Source organism: Prunus avium, chromosome 3 (assembly GCF_965620075.1).
Source record: "Prunus avium chromosome 3, drPruAviu1.hap1.1, whole genome shotgun sequence".
In the NCBI taxonomy this organism is placed as follows: domain Eukaryota; kingdom Viridiplantae; phylum Streptophyta; class Magnoliopsida; order Rosales; family Rosaceae; genus Prunus; species Prunus avium.
Window position 1 is genome coordinate 23,563,076 of NC_142286.1, and position 16,897 is coordinate 23,579,972.

Here is a 16,897-nt window from a genome sequence, read left to right on the forward strand (position 1 = left end):
ACCCAGACGAGTGACCTCTGAAATTCAGAATCGTCTAGAAAGGGAGTTGTCAACTGCAAAAGAGCAAGCTCTTGCTACATTTACAAGTCTTGCTCTCCACACTGAACTTCCCGGTTCTTCACTTTCAAATTCGGAAGCAAGTTCAGACCAAGAAGAAGAAGAAATGATGGCTGCCATTGAGTTCATGGGAGAACTTGATATCCCAACAATTCCAGCATCTCCTTCAAGCATTTTGCTGCCCACTGTAGCTCGAAATTATGAGCTTAAATCTTCTCATCTTAATATGCTGCCTTCCTTTTATGGTTTACCTAATGAAGATCCATTGACTCATATAAAGGATATTTTTAATGTTGTGAGTTCTTTTCCCTTGACAGGTGTGACAGAAGATCAACTTCGAATGAGAGTGTTTCCATACACTTTAAAGGATAAGGCGAAGTATTGGTTGAATTCTTTGAAGCCTGGTTCACTCACTACATGGTCTGCCATTCAAAAGAAGTTCCTGGAAAAATACTTCTCCACGCAAAAGACCGACATGCTTAGGGACAAGATCTTGTTATTTGCACAGCAAGATGATGAATCGTTTTGTGAAGCATGGGAGAAATTCAATGGGTTGCTCAACCAATGTCCTCATCATGGGATTCCATTGAAGCTTCAAATGCGTATGTTTTATAAAGGACTAACCCCTTCTAGTCATAATATAGTCACCAATTTTGCAGGTGGTTCTTTTAAAACCAAAACTCCAGAAGAAACGTACGAACTCTTTGAGGAGATAGCAATGGAGACCCAACATACGGATACAAGAGGTAAACGTGTTATTAGTGGTTCTAATGATGCTTCTAGTGTGCAGATTTCAAAACTGGAACAAAAGCTAGATGCTCTTCTTGCATTAAACTCAAGAAGCCCTCCGAAGGAAGTGTGTAGCATTTGTGAATCTCATGACCATGCTACCACAGCTTGTCCACTTGGGGCTGGATATCCAGAATTTGTGCAAGAGCAAGCTAAGTTGGTAAATTCCTACAACCAAGGTCCAAGAAATGATCCATACTCTCAAAGTTATAATCCAGGTTGGAGGAATCATCCAAACTTTTCATGGAGAAATACCCAGAATCAAGCAAATCCCCCTTCATTCCAAAGGCCACAACAATCATCATCATCATTGGAAGATATAGTGAAGCAGATGGCAATCAACCAATCCAATTTTCAGCAAACTACACAAGCTGCCATCTCCAAATTGGAAGTCCAATTAGGCCAAATAGCTGCTGAAATAACTCAAAGAGTGCCTGGGAAATGGCCAAGCCAAACTGAGATCAATCCAAAGAACCCAGAAGCCAAGGCCATTCATGTGCTCAGATCAGGTAAGATCATTGATAATAAAGATGATTCTAATCTTTCAAATGATGTTGTGATTGTAGAAAATGAAGAGGAGGAGACCATGGCCACGGAAGGAGAACAACTCAAAACTTCTCAATCTGCTCCTAAGGCCAAATCAGATTCTCAGAAATCCGATCAATTCCAATTGCATAAAAGGGATGACAAATTTGTGCCACCACATCTTCAAGAAGATAGATACGTGCCACCCGCTCCATATGTTCCACAGATTCCATTTCCAGGCCGTCTTAAGAAAGCAAAGCAAGATAAGGCTTTTAAAGAGATTTATGATATTTTGAGTAAAGTTAATATCAATTTGCCTTTGCTTGATCTTATTGAACAGATTCCTGCATATGGAAAATTCATCAAGGACTTGAAAACTCACAAGCTCAGTTTCGCTCCAAATGAAGGAGTAAAGCTCGACCAGAATGTAAGTGCTGTATTGAAAAGGAAGCTTCCACCAAAACTAGATGATCCTGGCAGCTTTGACATTCCCATTAACATTGGAGGCAAGAAGGTTGGAAGAGCCATGTTGGACTTGGGAGCAAGCATCAATGTTTTGCCATATTCAGTTTATCAAGAGCTTGGCTTAGAAGGGATGAAGAAGACTTCAATGCGACTTGAACTAGCTGATCATTCTATAAAATATCCAAAAGGTATTGTAGAAGATATTCTAGTTCAAGTTAATACACTAATTCTCCCTGCTGATTTTGTAGTGATGGACATGGAAGACAATCCAAACGGAGATCGTGTTGATCCCATTCTCCTAGGCAGGCCATTCATGGCCACTGCAGACACTATCATCAAAGTGAAAGATAGCACTCTCTCCATGACTGTTTTGGGTGAAACTGTTGAATTTAAAATGCTTAATGCTCTATCTCAACCTTCTATCTCTCTTGATTCTTGCTTTTCAATTGATGTTGTGGATCATGAGGTTTCTTCCAAAATTTTGCAGAGAAAGTCTAATGATGCTCTAGAAGCTGTCTTAACACAAGAAGAGGAAGATCTTTGTGAACCGGAGTTCCAAGAAGTGGTGGCTGCCTTAGAAGTGTTTCCGCCATACCCACCATCCTTTAGGCCACCAATCGAGCCTCTTGGACCATCATCCACGAAATTGGAGCCATCCATTGTCATCCCACCAAAGCTAGAACTTAAACCTCTTCCCAATAATCTTAAATATACATATTTGGGTGCTAACGAAACTCTCCCTGTTATAATTGCTGCAGGTCTCTCCTCACATGAAGAAGAGAGCTTAATTAAAGTTCTAAAAGAGCATAAAACAGCCATTGGGTGGACCATAGCAGACATCAAAGGAATTAGTCCAAGCATGTGCATGCACCGGATTTTAATGGAAGAAGACAGCAAACCATCTCGTGATGCCCAAAGGAGGCTAAATCCCAACATGAAAGAGGTGGTTAGAGCTGAAGTTTTAAAGCTACTCGATGTAGGAATCATCTACCCAATTTCAGATTCTAAGTGGGTGAGCCCTGTGCAAGTTGTTCCAAAGAAGTCCGGAATCACCGTTGTGAAAAATGAGAAGAATGAGCTAGTTCCTACACGAACTGTCACTGGTTGGAGAGTTTGCATTGATTACAGGAAGTTGAACACATCCACTAGAAAAGATCATTTCCCCTTACCTTTTATTGATCAAATGCTTGAACGTTTATCTGGCCATGCTTACTATTGTTTTCTTGATGGTTTTTCAGGTTATAATCAAATTCCCATTGCTCCGGAAGACCAAGAGAAAACCACATTCACATGCCCATTTGGTACGTTTGCTTATAGAAGGATGCCATTCGGTTTATGCAATGCCCCAGCAACTTTCCAAAGATGCATGATGTCAATCTTTTCAGATATGGTGGAACGATTCATTGAGGTATTTATGGATGATTTTTCAGTTTTTGGTTCCTCTTTTGATAATTGTCTTCACCACTTGTCTCTAGTGCTTAAAAGATGCCAGGAAACAAATCTGATTTTGAATTGGGAGAAGTGTCACTTCATGGTGAGACAAGGCATTGTACTAGGCCATGTGATTTCAAGCAAGGGAATCGAAGTGGATAAAGCCAAGATCGACCTCATCTCAAATCTTCCACCCCCTACCTCTGTTAAAGGAATTAGAAGCTTTCTAGGTCATGCTGGATTCTATAGAAGGTTCATCAAAAATTTCTCAAGCATTACAAGGCCATTGTGTAATCTCCTTGCTAAGGATGCTGTTTTTGAGTTTAATGAAGCTTGCATGGAAGCTTTTTCTACCTTGAAGAGGGAGCTAACTTCAGCCCCTATTATCATAGCTCCGGATTGGTCTTTACCATTTGAAATAATGTGTGATGCCTCTGACTTTGCTATTGGTGCAGTTTTAGGTCAAAAGAAGAACAAGCTGCCCCATGTGATTCATTATGCTAGCCGGACCTTGAATGATGCTCAAATCAACTACTCCACAACAGAGAAGGAGTTGCTTGCTGTGGTTTTTGCTTTAGAAAAATTTCGTTCTTACCTTGTTGGTTCTAAAGTAATTGTTTATTCTGACCATGCAGCCCTTAGATACTTGCTCACTAAGAAGGATGCCAAACCACGCTTGATTAGATGGATTCTCTTGCTGCAAGAATTCGATTTGGAGATTCGAGATAAGAAGGGATGTGAGAATGTGGTAGCTGATCATTTGAGCAGAATTGTGGTTGAAGAAAAAGGAGGAGCTGTGCTACCCTTGAATGAGACTTTCCCTGATGAACAACTATATGCTGCCCAAATCAAAGAGCCATGGTATGCTGATTTTGTTAATTATCTTGCTTGTGGTGTTCTTAGAAATGATCTAACTTCTCAGGATAAGAAGAAGTTCTTTTCCATGGTGAAACATTATGTATGGGATGAACCTTTCTTATTCAAGCATTGCCCGGATCAACTCATCAGAAGATGTGTTCCAGAAGAAGAGCAAGAAAGCATACTTAGGCATAGCCACGAATTGGCCTGTGGAGGTCACTTTGGAGCTAAGAAAACAGCACTTAAAATTCTGCAATCTGGTTTCTTTTGGCCCACTCTATTTAAAGATGCATTTAATTTTTGTGTTAAGTGTGATAGGTGCCAAAGGATGGGGAACATAAGTCGCAGGAATGAAATGCCATTGAATAACATACTTGTTGTGGAGCTCTTCGATGTGTGGGGTATTGATTTCATGGGACCATTCCCATCTTCCTTTGGTTATACTTACATACTTGTTGCTGTTGATTATGTGTCTAAATGGGTGGAAGCCATAGCCACCAAAACCAATGATTATAAGGTGGTGCTGAAGTTCTTGAAGGATAATATTTTCACAAGGTTTGGTACTCCAAGGGCTGTCATTAGTGATGGAGGCAGCCACTTCTGTAACAAGCCATTCGAAGCACTCATGAAGAAGTACAACATCACCCATCGAGTCTCTACACCATATCATCCGCAAACTTCTGGTCAAGTGGAAATAAGCAATAGAGAAATTAAGCACATCCTGGAGAAGGTGGTGAACAATACAAGGAATGATTGGGCAGCCAAGCTCAATGATGCATTATGGGCTTATAGGACAGCATATAAGACTCCCATTGGAATGAGCCCTTATCGTCTTGTGTTTGGGAAAGCTTGTCACCTGCCAATGGAGCTTGAACACAATGCTTTTTGGGCCATCAAGAAGTTAAATTTTGATCTAGACAAGGCAGGCCATGCAAGAAAGTTTCAGCTGAATGAATTGGAAGAAATTAGACATGAGTCTTATGAGAATGCAAAGCTTTACAAAGAACGAACCAAGAGTTACCATGACAGAAACATTCAACGGAAAGAGTTCTCCAAAGGTATGTCAGTTCTTTTGTTTAACTCACGTTTGCGTCTCTTTCCAGGAAAATTGAAGTCTAGATGGCAAGGCCCATTCACCGTGGTCAATGTTTCTCCCTATGGAGCTGTGGAGATTCAAAACCCTAAAGATGGCTCGACTTTCAAAGTAAATGGACAACGTTTAAAGCCATTCTATGAGGGAGTTTCAGCTGGCATCCAAACTGGCCATGTGGTAGATCAACTTCCCTTCGTACCATCAACTTAGCTGATTGCACAATGTCTTGCCAAGACAGTAACTAAGGCGCTTCTTGGGAGGCAACCCATGTGTTCAAGAAGAAGGTGCTTGGTAGCAATCGACCTAATCGCATTAAGGGGGAGCATTTCAAATCCTTTCTCTTTACTTGTTATTATTTTAAATTTCTGTTTTTTTTTTTATATAAAAATTTAAAAAAAATAAAAAAATTTAAAAATTTTAAAAGATTTTTCATATGAGCTAACTTATGGTAACTCCAGTGAGCACTTCCGTCAATACAGTGTCTAGGAGTTCTTTAGGCGACACCTTCGGTGTCTAAGAAGTTTGGGTTTTAAGCGGGACCATTGTGACCCCTCCAACCTTCCCGGATCCCCTGGCTGTGTTTTCTGAGGCCCTTAACTGGTCATCCATGAGTTGCTTATATATTCATTTTTTTTATTTTTTATTTTTCCTAAACCTTCTTCTAAACTTTTCCCTTTATCATTTGTTTGTTCTCAATCATCTTTTGTATGCTTTCACATTGAGGACAATGTTCAATTTAGGTCTGGGGGGAAGGTTTTCAATTTCAATTTTCTTATCCATTTGTGTTTTCAATTTTCGTTCTCTTGTCACAATTTTTTTTTTATTTTTTTTATTTTATTTTTTTATTTTATTTTTTTTAAAGAATGTCATACAATCAATGCTATGGAGCTGCTATTTGAGGTTTTCATATCAGAATTTTGCACTTCACAAAGCTTTTGCTCTTAGAATTCTGGTGGCTAAAGTACCACGCTCAAATTCTTGAAGGAAAATAGTGGAGACTACCCTAGTGAGCTATATCGAGCCTAATTGCTTTCTTGAGAGGGTTTAAAGTGTTCTATTTCTCATCCATACTTATTTTCTTCAATTCACTCTAATTGATCTCATTATTCCATTTTGATTGAATACTAAGGATGATTCTCTTTTGCAGATATCATGTGCTTGCTCTCATTCATGAATGAACTCATTGAAGTGATGCTAGGCTATGTGTGCATAACCATTCTATGTGCTTTCTTTTCACCCTACCTATATGTGTGTTCCATCAACCCTCTTGAAGCCAAACACTTAAAGCCTTTTCTTCTATCACCCTCATCATTTCCATACCTTTGTATCTCAATCTGAGATACTTGACCTATTGTAGCCATACCCTATAACTTAGAAATATACCAAGGTGTGCCAAGATAAAGTTTGAAGCAAGGAAGTTGCAGCCATGTACCTAAATAAAGATGATGTGAATCTGTGCAATGAAGTTAATGAAGATGCAGATCAAATCAACGAAGATGAAAGTGTTTCGATTTGATCTAAGTGTGAAAAATAAAGTCTATGCCAGGAGATACCATGAAGTTTGCTGCCATGCCAATCTAAATCAATGATGCCTTGCAGATTAATGAAGCATGCAACCTTGGTATGTTCTTAAGTTATTTGTTTTTCCTTCCAATTCTTCCATTTCCCCTAAACCTTAGCCTTTCATTACAACATTGTGAAAGACCTAGCTGATCTTTGAGGATGTATTCATGGGTGCTGGTAAGTATGTGTGTATCTCTATTCTTAGTATTTAATTCCTTTCATGAGATCTAACCAAATTTGTGCTTCTATTTCATACACTCACTTATGCTTTCTTGAGAGAATTAAAACATAGGTTCTGAGTGATTGAGTGTTATCTGTGAGAATTAGAGTCGAAGCATGTTCTCTATTCAAGGTTTGAGTGTGCTTGCTTTGAAACTGTGTGCCTTTGAGCTATAGCTTCCACTTGTACACACTGATTGATGACCTATCTTGGCAACTCTATGGTGTTGGAGGTATGACTAAAACTTTCTTTCATTTTCATTAGTTGATTTCAAAGTTGTTTTTCTAACCATTTTGTTTTGTAGAGTTAGAAAAACGTTTGTGGGTATCGTATCTGTTAAACCCTCAGGAGACACAACTCCTCCTACTAGGGATGCCTAGAGGTTTAAAGGCTTGTTGCATACGCTCAATGCAATCGAGTTACCTACGAAAGTGGTCTAGTTAACTTCTTGTTTTGTTTTTATCTTTGTTTCTCTTTTGTTTTGCTCGAGGACTAGCAAAATCTAAGTTTGGGGGTGTGTTAAGCTCATAATTTCATACATATACATGCCCAATTTACTTACTTCTTTTGCTTAGTTCCTATAATTCTAAGTTATTTCCCTCCCTTTGTGTGTTTTGTAGGCCAATAGAGCAAGAGAGCATAATTCATGCAATTCAAGCATGTTAAGGCCTAATTTGGATGAATGGAAGAAGAGCTTAAAAGACAAACTCATTTTGGCTACAGCCCCCTGCCAGTCCAGTTCCGTAGGTCATATTGCAAGCTTTGTTTCAGCAACCTACACAGCTCGGATGAGGCAGCATTCTTTATGAAAGTTGTTCCAATGGGTGTGTACTATAACATATCCAAAAGTCAGCCCCATTGGATAAATATGGAGTCTGTTACCTAGCAAACACAGAGCCATGCTCAGGATGGATTTTATCAGCGCGCAAAATGAGTTAGCAATTTGTTTTGGCCTTAACTTCCTCCTCCGACCTTGGATTGGCCCAAATGACATATGGCTGGAAAGAAGACATTCGGAACTTCAATTTCGAGTGCTTAAAGTCCTAATTTGATTAAGAGAAGCCCAAGTTGTAAGCCCTTGAAGTTGCTGGTTATGCTGACCTCAGCATGTGCTGGTTGGATGCTTGGTCATGGTGAGCTAGGTATGAGCTATCATTTCTGGTTGGAAGCTTGGTCATGGTGACATGAAGATGAGCTAGGGCTGCTGGTGGGATCTATTGGTGAAGTGCATCAACCAATTCAGATTTTATAATGCAAGTGTTGTATGCATTAGTGAAGTGCATCAACCAATTCATCTTTTATAATGCAAGTGTTGTATGCATTAGCCATATTGAATTCAAATTTGTCACTCCCCTCTCCCTATAAATACCACATCCATTCCACATTCAAGACACAACAAATCCTGAGATTCACAACCCCCACAATTCACTCCAACCATCCTCAAACACTCTCAAAATCCCAAACACTCCAACAATCACCAAAACAACTCCAGCAAACCTCTCTTCCATTTCCCTACGAATTTCATCTTCCTTAGCCATCACCACTCACTCAAACTCATCCCAAATCACCTCCATATCCTTCATACATCTTTCTAGAAGTGGGGAAGCTCTTGGAGAAGCATTAGAAGTGGAGAAGCACTTGGAGAAGCCTTGGACACCACAAGAACTTCAGAAAAAGGGTTTTTCTACTCTTATTGTATTCATTATGTTTTCTCATTTCTGTTCAAGTCTCTTTTCCATTATGAGTAGCTAAATCCATAACTAGGGCTTCGATGTAACCTAACATGAATATTCTGGGTTTATAAGTTTGGAGTTTCAAGTTTGATTCATGATTCATGTTCTTATTCATTATGCTTATAAGTTAACATGCTTGTTTGAATGATTGATCACCATTAGAACTTGTTTGTTAACTATCTTGGTTTGAATTAAGAGTATACACCATGCTTTAATTCGAATTGAACTATGAATAGGAAGAGTATGTATGGACATTCGACAACAGGGATTAGATACATACTTGGTTGTTTAAAATGTTCTTCTATGCTTAATGGGTTCCTAATGCTTAATTTTAGGTTAGACAACAAATGATCAAATTAGGGAATTAGGAACACAAGGTTAGGACCAAACACCATGGCCTAATCATACTTTAGCTAGAATCAATCTTTGAATCTGAATTAGACTTGTTACTTGAATCTTTATAACCCAGAATTGAATTGTTATGGTGATTCGAATGCCCTAGTCTCAAAATCTGTTTTCCAACTCTTAAAACCACTCTTGGTTACATTTGTTTACTTGTTTTTGTTTGCAATTTCATTTTGCTTCTTTTGTTCAACAATCACAACCACTCTTGTTTTAAATTCTGTTTTAGACATAACCTCCTACTTTCTTGAATTTGGTAATCTAAGTACATAACTAGTTTTAACTTCTCAGTCTTCGTGGGTACGACCTCGTACTTGTCTTGCTATACTACTAATTGCCCCGTACAATTGCGAGTTAACATAATATTAACAACATAATACACCAACCACTCCAATTTGGTATGAACTGCCGTTGAACTTGAATTGTCTAATTTCTCACACCTATTGATTTCGGATCGAGCCCCAAACTTGGGCAACATCGTAATATGGTGGGAGGAGTCATTTGGTGAGTTTTGAGTGAAATCCAATCGCTAGAAGTATGGAATACACCAACCACTCCAATTTTGAACGAACTGCCATTGAACTTGAATTGTCCAATTTCTCACGCCTATTGATTTCGGAACGAGCCCAAAACTTGGGGAACATCATAATATGGTGGGAGGAGTCATTTGGTGAGTTTTGAGTGAAATCCAATCGGTAGAAGTATGGAATACACCAACCACTCCAATTAGGAACGAACTGCCGTTGAACTTGAATTGTCCAATTTCTCACACCTATTGATTTCGGATCGAACCCAAAACTTGGGCAACATCATAATATGGTCGGAGGAGTCATTTGGTGAGTTTTGAGTGAAATCCAATCGCTAGAAGTATGGAATACACTAACCACTCCAATTAGGAACGAAATGCCGTTGAACTTGAATTGTCCAATTTGGGACACCTATTGATTTCGGATTGAGCCCAAAACTTGGGCAACATCATAATATGGTGGGAGGAGTCATTTGGTGAGTTTTGAGTGAAATCCAATCGCTAGAAGTATGGAATACACTAACCACTCCAATTAGGAACGAACTGTCGTTGAACTTGAATTGTCCAATTTCTCACACCTATTGATTTCGGATCGAGCCCAAAACTTGGGCAACATCATAACATGGTGGGAGGAGTCATTTGGGGAGCTTTGTGTGAAATCCAATCGTTAGAAGTATGGAATACACCAACCACTCCAATTTGGTACGAACTGCCGTTGAACTTTAATTGTCCAATTTGGAACACCTATTGATTTCGGATCGAGCCCCAAACTTGGGCAACATCAAAATATGGTGGGAGGAGTCATTTGGTGAGTTTTGAGTGAAATCCAATCCGTAGAAGTATGGAATACACCAACCACTCCAATTAGGAACGAACTGCCGTTGAACTTGAATTGTCCAATTTCTCACACCTATTGATTTCGGATCGAGCCCCAAACTTGGGCAACATCATAATACGGTGGGAGGAGTCATTTGGTGAGTTTTGAGTGAAATCCAATCACTAGAACTATGGAATACACCAACCACTCCAATTAGGAACGAACTGCCGTTGAACTTGAATTGTCCAATTTCTCACACCTATTGATTTCGGATCGATCCCCAAACTTGGGGAACATCATAATATGGTGGGAGGAGTCATTTGGTGTGTTTTGAGTGAAATCCAATCGCTAGAAGTATGGAATACACCAACCACTCCAATTAGGAACGAACTGCCGTTGAACTTGAATTGTCCAATTTCGAACTCCTATTGATTTCGGATCGAGCCCAAAACTTGGGCAACATCATAATACGGCGGGAGGAGTCATGTGGTGAGTGAAATCCAATCGCTAGAAGAATGGAATACACCAACCACTCCAATTAGGAACGAACTGCCGTTGAACTTGAATTGTCCAATTTCTCACACCTATTGATTTCGGATCGCGCCCCAAACTTGGGGAACATCATAATACGGTGGGAGGAGTCATTTGGTGAGTTTTGAGTGAAATCCAATAGCTAGAAGTATGGAATAAACCAACCACTCCAATTCGGAACGAACTGCCGTTGAACTTGAATTGTCCAATTTCTCACACCTATTGATTTCGGATTGAGCCCAAGACTTGGGCAACATCTTAATATGGTGGGAGGAGTCATTTGGTGAGTTTTGAGTGAAATCCAATCGCTAGAAGTATGGAATACACCAACCACTCCAATTAGGAACGAACTGGCGTTGAACTTGAATTGTCCAATTTCTCACACCTATTGATTTCGGATCGAGCCCCAAACTTGGGCAACATCATAATATGGTGGGAGGAGTCATTTGGTGAGTTTTGAGTGAAATCCAATCGCTAGAAGTATGGAATACACCAACCACTCCAATTAGGAACGAACTGCCGTTGAACTTGAATTGTCCAATTTGGAACACCTATTGATTTCGGATCGAGCCCCAAACTTGGGCAACATCATAATATGGTGGGAGGAGTCATTTGGTGAGTTTTGAGTGAAATCCAATTGCTAGAAGTATGGAATACACCAACCACTCCAATTAGGAACGAACTGCCGTTGAACTTGAATTGTCCAATTTCTCACACCTATTGATTTCGGATCGAGCCCCAAACTTGGGCAACATCATAATATGGTGGGAGGAGTCATTTGGTGAGTTTTGAGTGAAATCCAATCGCTAGAAGTATGGAATACACCAACCACTCCAATTAGAAACGAACTGCCGTTGAACTTGAATTGTCCAATTTCTCACACCTATTGATTTCGGATCGAGCCCCAAACTTGGGCAACATCGTAATATGGTGGGAGGAGTCATTTGGTGAGTTTTGAGTGAAATCCAATTGCTAGAAGTATGGAATACACCAACCACTCCAATTAGGAACGAACTGCCGTTGAACTTGAATTGTCCAATTTCGAACACCTATTGATTTCGGATCGAGCTCCAAACTTGGGCAACATCATAATATGGTGGGAGGAGTCATTTGGTGAGTTTTGAGTGAAATCCAATTGCTAGAAGTATGGAATACACCAACCACTCCAATCAGGAACGAACTGCCGTTGAACTTGATTTGTCCAATTTCAAACGCTATACTACATCAATCTTGTGCACTTGCAAGGACAGACCAAGTTTTTGGCGCCGTTGCCGGGGATTCTAAGTTAATTTAAAATTTGGATTCCTAATTTACATCTAATTGAGTTTGTTTCTAGTTTGTTTTGTGTTTTTATTTTTATTTTTATTTTATTTTAATTTTATTTTTTACTACCCCTGTCTTATTTGTTTTTATTTTTTTTATTTTTTTATTATTGTTATCTCTATTTTCTGAAAATCTGTTTTGGTTTTAGGAAATACACAATTCAAGTCAAAGAAGGAAGACAAGTTTCCTGTGGCATACACGCCACTTTCCAACTTAAAGACGCAACAGCCAAAGCGAAAAGAAGCTACCCACAAACAGCCAAATCTCACAAATTGGAAAGCATTCCAATTAGAGTTGGGTATTGGTCTTCCAGAAACAGCCACGCCATCTCAATTGGAGAGTTCCAAACCCAATTGATTTGGGTTTTGTCTTCCGACTACTTCAAGCATTCACGCCACCGCTCCAGGCACTCCAATTGGAAAATTCCTTTCTCCAATTGGAAAACTCCAAACACAGCAGAATCAGGCTTTAGTGTTTCCCTTTTCTCCATTCAATTTTATTCTCCTAATCCGGTTTGTGTTGCCATTTAAAATTGTTTTTTTTTTTTTTTTCAGGTACAACCAATAACATCAAAAGAGGAAACAAACAGAAATTGGGGCTGTTCGACAAAAGGAAACAGGATAACTCTTCTCACGCAGCAACTCTTGGTTCCAATTGGAGAACCCCATCGTGCTCAGCTCCCATCTCCAATTCAATTTGGGTTTTGTTGATTTCCTACCCTAATTGTATTATTATTCTCTTATTTAAACAACTCTTTACCATTGTTGCAGGTACCAAAACCTAATTTCTGAAAATTATATGCAAGGGAGGCGTTCTCTCAAGTTGGAGTTAATTCCCATTGATCAAGAACTTGAGCGTACAGTACGAAAACACCGAAGGGAGCATTTTTCACCAAGACCAGCCATGGCTAATCTAGTCAACAATGGTAGAGATAACCCACCACCACAACCAAGGCTTCTAAGGGATTACACTGCACCAGCGGAGTACAATGCACCGTCGTGCATCGTCTTGACTCCAATCACACAGCGTTTCGAAATTCGCCCAACAACTATCCAACTTCTACCTAGTTATCATGGGAAGGAGGAGGAAAATCCCTACCATCATCTCAAGACATTCTTCACCATATGCTCCACATTCAATTATGGCGGTGTTAGTGAAGAGCAAATTCGACTCCGATTGTTCCCATTTTCTCTAAAGGATAAAGCCTAAAGGATAAAGCGACAAACTGGTTAGACTCTCTTCTAGAAGCATCTATAAATTCTTGGACTGATTTATCTAAGAAATTTCTATCAAAATTTTTCCCTGCTCGTAAAACCAATGCTTTGATAGCAACTATTATGAGTTTTCGTCAACAAGAGCGTGAACAATTTCATGAATGTTGGGAGCGATATAAGGATTTGTTTCTTCAATGCCCTCATCATGGTTTTGACATATGGCAAAAAGTTCACTACTTTTATAGAGGGTTGAACCCGCAGAGCAGGAGCATGGTAGATTCAACAGTTGGTGGAAGCTTAATGGACAAAACTGCAGATGAAGCTGTCAGCGCATTTGAAACAATTTGTGAGAACTCTGAGCATTGGGACTTTCCTACAAAAGATACAAGAGTTGCACCTACATCATCGACACAGAAAGGAGGCATCTATGAAGTTAGTGCCAGCACGAGTTTAGAAGCACAAGTTGCAGCTCTCACAAAACTTCTCACGCCACTAGTACAGAAGGTAACTACACAACCATGTAATTTATGTGCTAGCATCACCCACGACACTGCAAATTGCCCATCGAATCCTATCCTATGTGCAAGAGGTCAACGCATTCAATGGAAGGCCCCGAAATGATCCTTATTCCAACACCTATAATCCGGGGTGGAGACAACACCCAAACTTCTCTTGGAGCAATTCACAGAATACAATGGGACCTTCCAATTCCTCAAAGCCATACCAGCAGCCCTATCAAGCTCCTCCACAACAACAAGAAGGTCCTTCTATCAAGGAGATGCTCTCTCAACTCTTGAAGAAATCAGACAGATATGAACAAGAGGTTGCATCACTTAAACAAAGTCAATCAGTGTTGGAAAAGAGTCAATCCAAATTCGAAGTTCAATTGGGACAAATAGCCACTACTTTGAACAGATTAGAGAGAACACAAGGTCAATTTCCAAGCCAAACAGAAGCCAATCCTAGAAATCATGATCAAGTCCAAGCTATTACTACTCTGAGAAGTGGAAAGGTGATTGATAATAAGATTGGAAATTCAGAGATCACTGATAAAGAAGAAGATGAGGTCGTGACAAAACCAGGGCAGCAACTTGATAAGCAATCTGAAGACCCCTTGAAGTCTGACAGTCACGCTGAGTCTGTGAACCACACTCTTCCTACTCAAAACGCAGACACTCATGGTCCTCTACCCTTCCCTCAACGTAGTAGACAGGTTCGAAACAATAAGTATAAGGGAGACATTATGGAGCAATTTAAGAAGGTACAAATTAATATTCCTTTGCTTGAGGCTATTAAACAAATCCCTTCATATGCAAAGTTTTTGAAGGATATTTGCACCAACAAAAGGAGGTTTGAAGAGCATGAAAAAGTGATGTTGTCCGACAATGTGAGCGCTGTACTTCAAAGAAAGTTGCCACCCAAGCTTCAAGATCCTGGGAGCTTTACAATCCCGTGTACCATTGGAGAGAGAAAGTTCGACAAAGCTTTGCTTGATTTGGGGGCTAGTGTGAACTTAATGCCTTATTCGGTATATGAACACCTTGGGCTAGGGGAATTGAAGCATATCTCTATATCTCTACAATTTGCGGATCGCTCTGTGAAGTACCCAAGAGGGATTGTTGAAGATGTACTCATCCACGTTGATCAATTTATCCTTCCTGCTGACTTCGTCGTCCTGGATATGGAAGAAGCTGAAATTTCAGGTCGCGAACTCCCTCTCATCCTTGGCAGACCCTTTATGGCCACGGCAGGTACAAAAATTGATGTTAAATCAGGTTTACTAACCATGACTGTGCAAGATATTACTGTCAAATTTCAGGTCTTTGAAGCTTTGAAGAGACCTATAGATCCTTACGATTGTTTTCACGTCGAAGTTATGGATTGCATTATAGAGAAGACATTCATTGAATCAAGCCTAAAAGATCCGTTGGAAATATGCATCTCACAACATGGCATGAGTTTTGAGAAGGCCACCATTCTTGCAGCAGAGGAAGATCTCAATGCTGTGACATCATATCTCCCTTGGAGCCAACCTAAGTTTGAAATTTTGCCCTCCTCACATGCCAAACTCGTTCCTTCCATTGTCCAACCTCCAAAGCTCGAACTCAAGCCCCTTCCAACAACTCTGAAGTACGTATACTTGGGTGATTCAGAGACTCTTCCTGTTATTATAGCTGCTGACCTTAGTCAAACTGAAGAAGAAAAGTTGATTCGAGTATTACGAAAGCATAAGCAAGCCTTGGGTTGGAGTATTGCAGACATCAAAGGAATTAGTCCTTCACTTTGCATGCATCGGATACACCTTGAAGATGATTCAAAGCCTTCTAGGGAGGCTCAGAGACGCCTCAATCCAAACATGAAAGAGGTGGTACGTGCTGAAGTTCTTAAGTTGTTAGATGTTGGTATCATATATCCTATCTCTGACAGTAATGGGTGAGTCCAGTACAAGTGGTACCCAAGAAATCTGGAATTACAGTAGTAAAGAATGAACACAACGAGCTTATACCTCAGAGGACAGTTACAGGTTGGCGGGTTTGCATTGACTATCGGAAGCTAAACAGTGCAACCCGAAAAGATCATTTTCCATTGCCCTTCATTGATCAGATGCTTGAGCGACTTGCAGGTCATAGTCATTATTGTTTTCTTGATGGGTATTCAGGGTATAACCAAATTCCGATAGCTCCAGAAGATCAAGACAAGACAACATTCACGTGTCCCTTTGGCACTTTTGCGTATCGAAGAATGCCTTTTGGTTTATGCAACGCTCCAGCAACCTTCCAAAGATGCATGATGAGCATATTTTCAGATATGGTAGAGAGGTTTATTGAAGTGTTTATGGATGACTTCTCGGTTTTCGGTTCCTCTTTTGATCAGTGCCTCCACCATCTTTCATTGGTGCTCCAACGGTGTCAAGAAACCAATTTGATCTTAAATTGGGAAAAGTGCCACTTTATGGTAAAAAGGGGAATAGTTCTCGGCCATATCATCTCCTCTCAAGGCATTGAAGTAGATAGAGCCAAGGTAGAGCTTATTTCGAAGCTTCCCCCTCCAACTTCAGTCAAGGAAGTTCGCTCTTTTCTTGGACATGCGGGTTTTTACCGACGATTCATCAAGGATTTCTCGAAAGTCACAAAACCCTTGTGTGACTTGCTTGCTAAGGATTCTGTTTTTAACTTTAATGATGAGTGTTTGACAGCTTTCGAAACTCTCAAGAAGGAATTGACACAAGCCCCTATCATAAGAGCTCCAGATTGGACTCTTCCTTTTGAAATCATGTGTGATGCTTCTGATTATGCAATAGGGGCTGTGTTGGGACAGCGGGTTAACAAGCTTCCTCATGTCATATATTA

The 16,897-nt window shown here is 40.0% G+C and overlaps 1 non-coding gene across 1 annotated transcript; it reads right to left on the minus strand.

The window, feature by feature from the left end:
• Nucleotides 1–532: 532 nt before the first annotated feature.
• On the minus strand, nucleotides 533–639 carry LOC148295760 (small nucleolar RNA R71). Its single transcript, XR_015834862.1, has one exon. It is a non-coding gene; the product is annotated as a small nucleolar RNA R71 (small nucleolar RNA).
• Nucleotides 640–16,897: the final 16,258 nt, after the last annotated feature.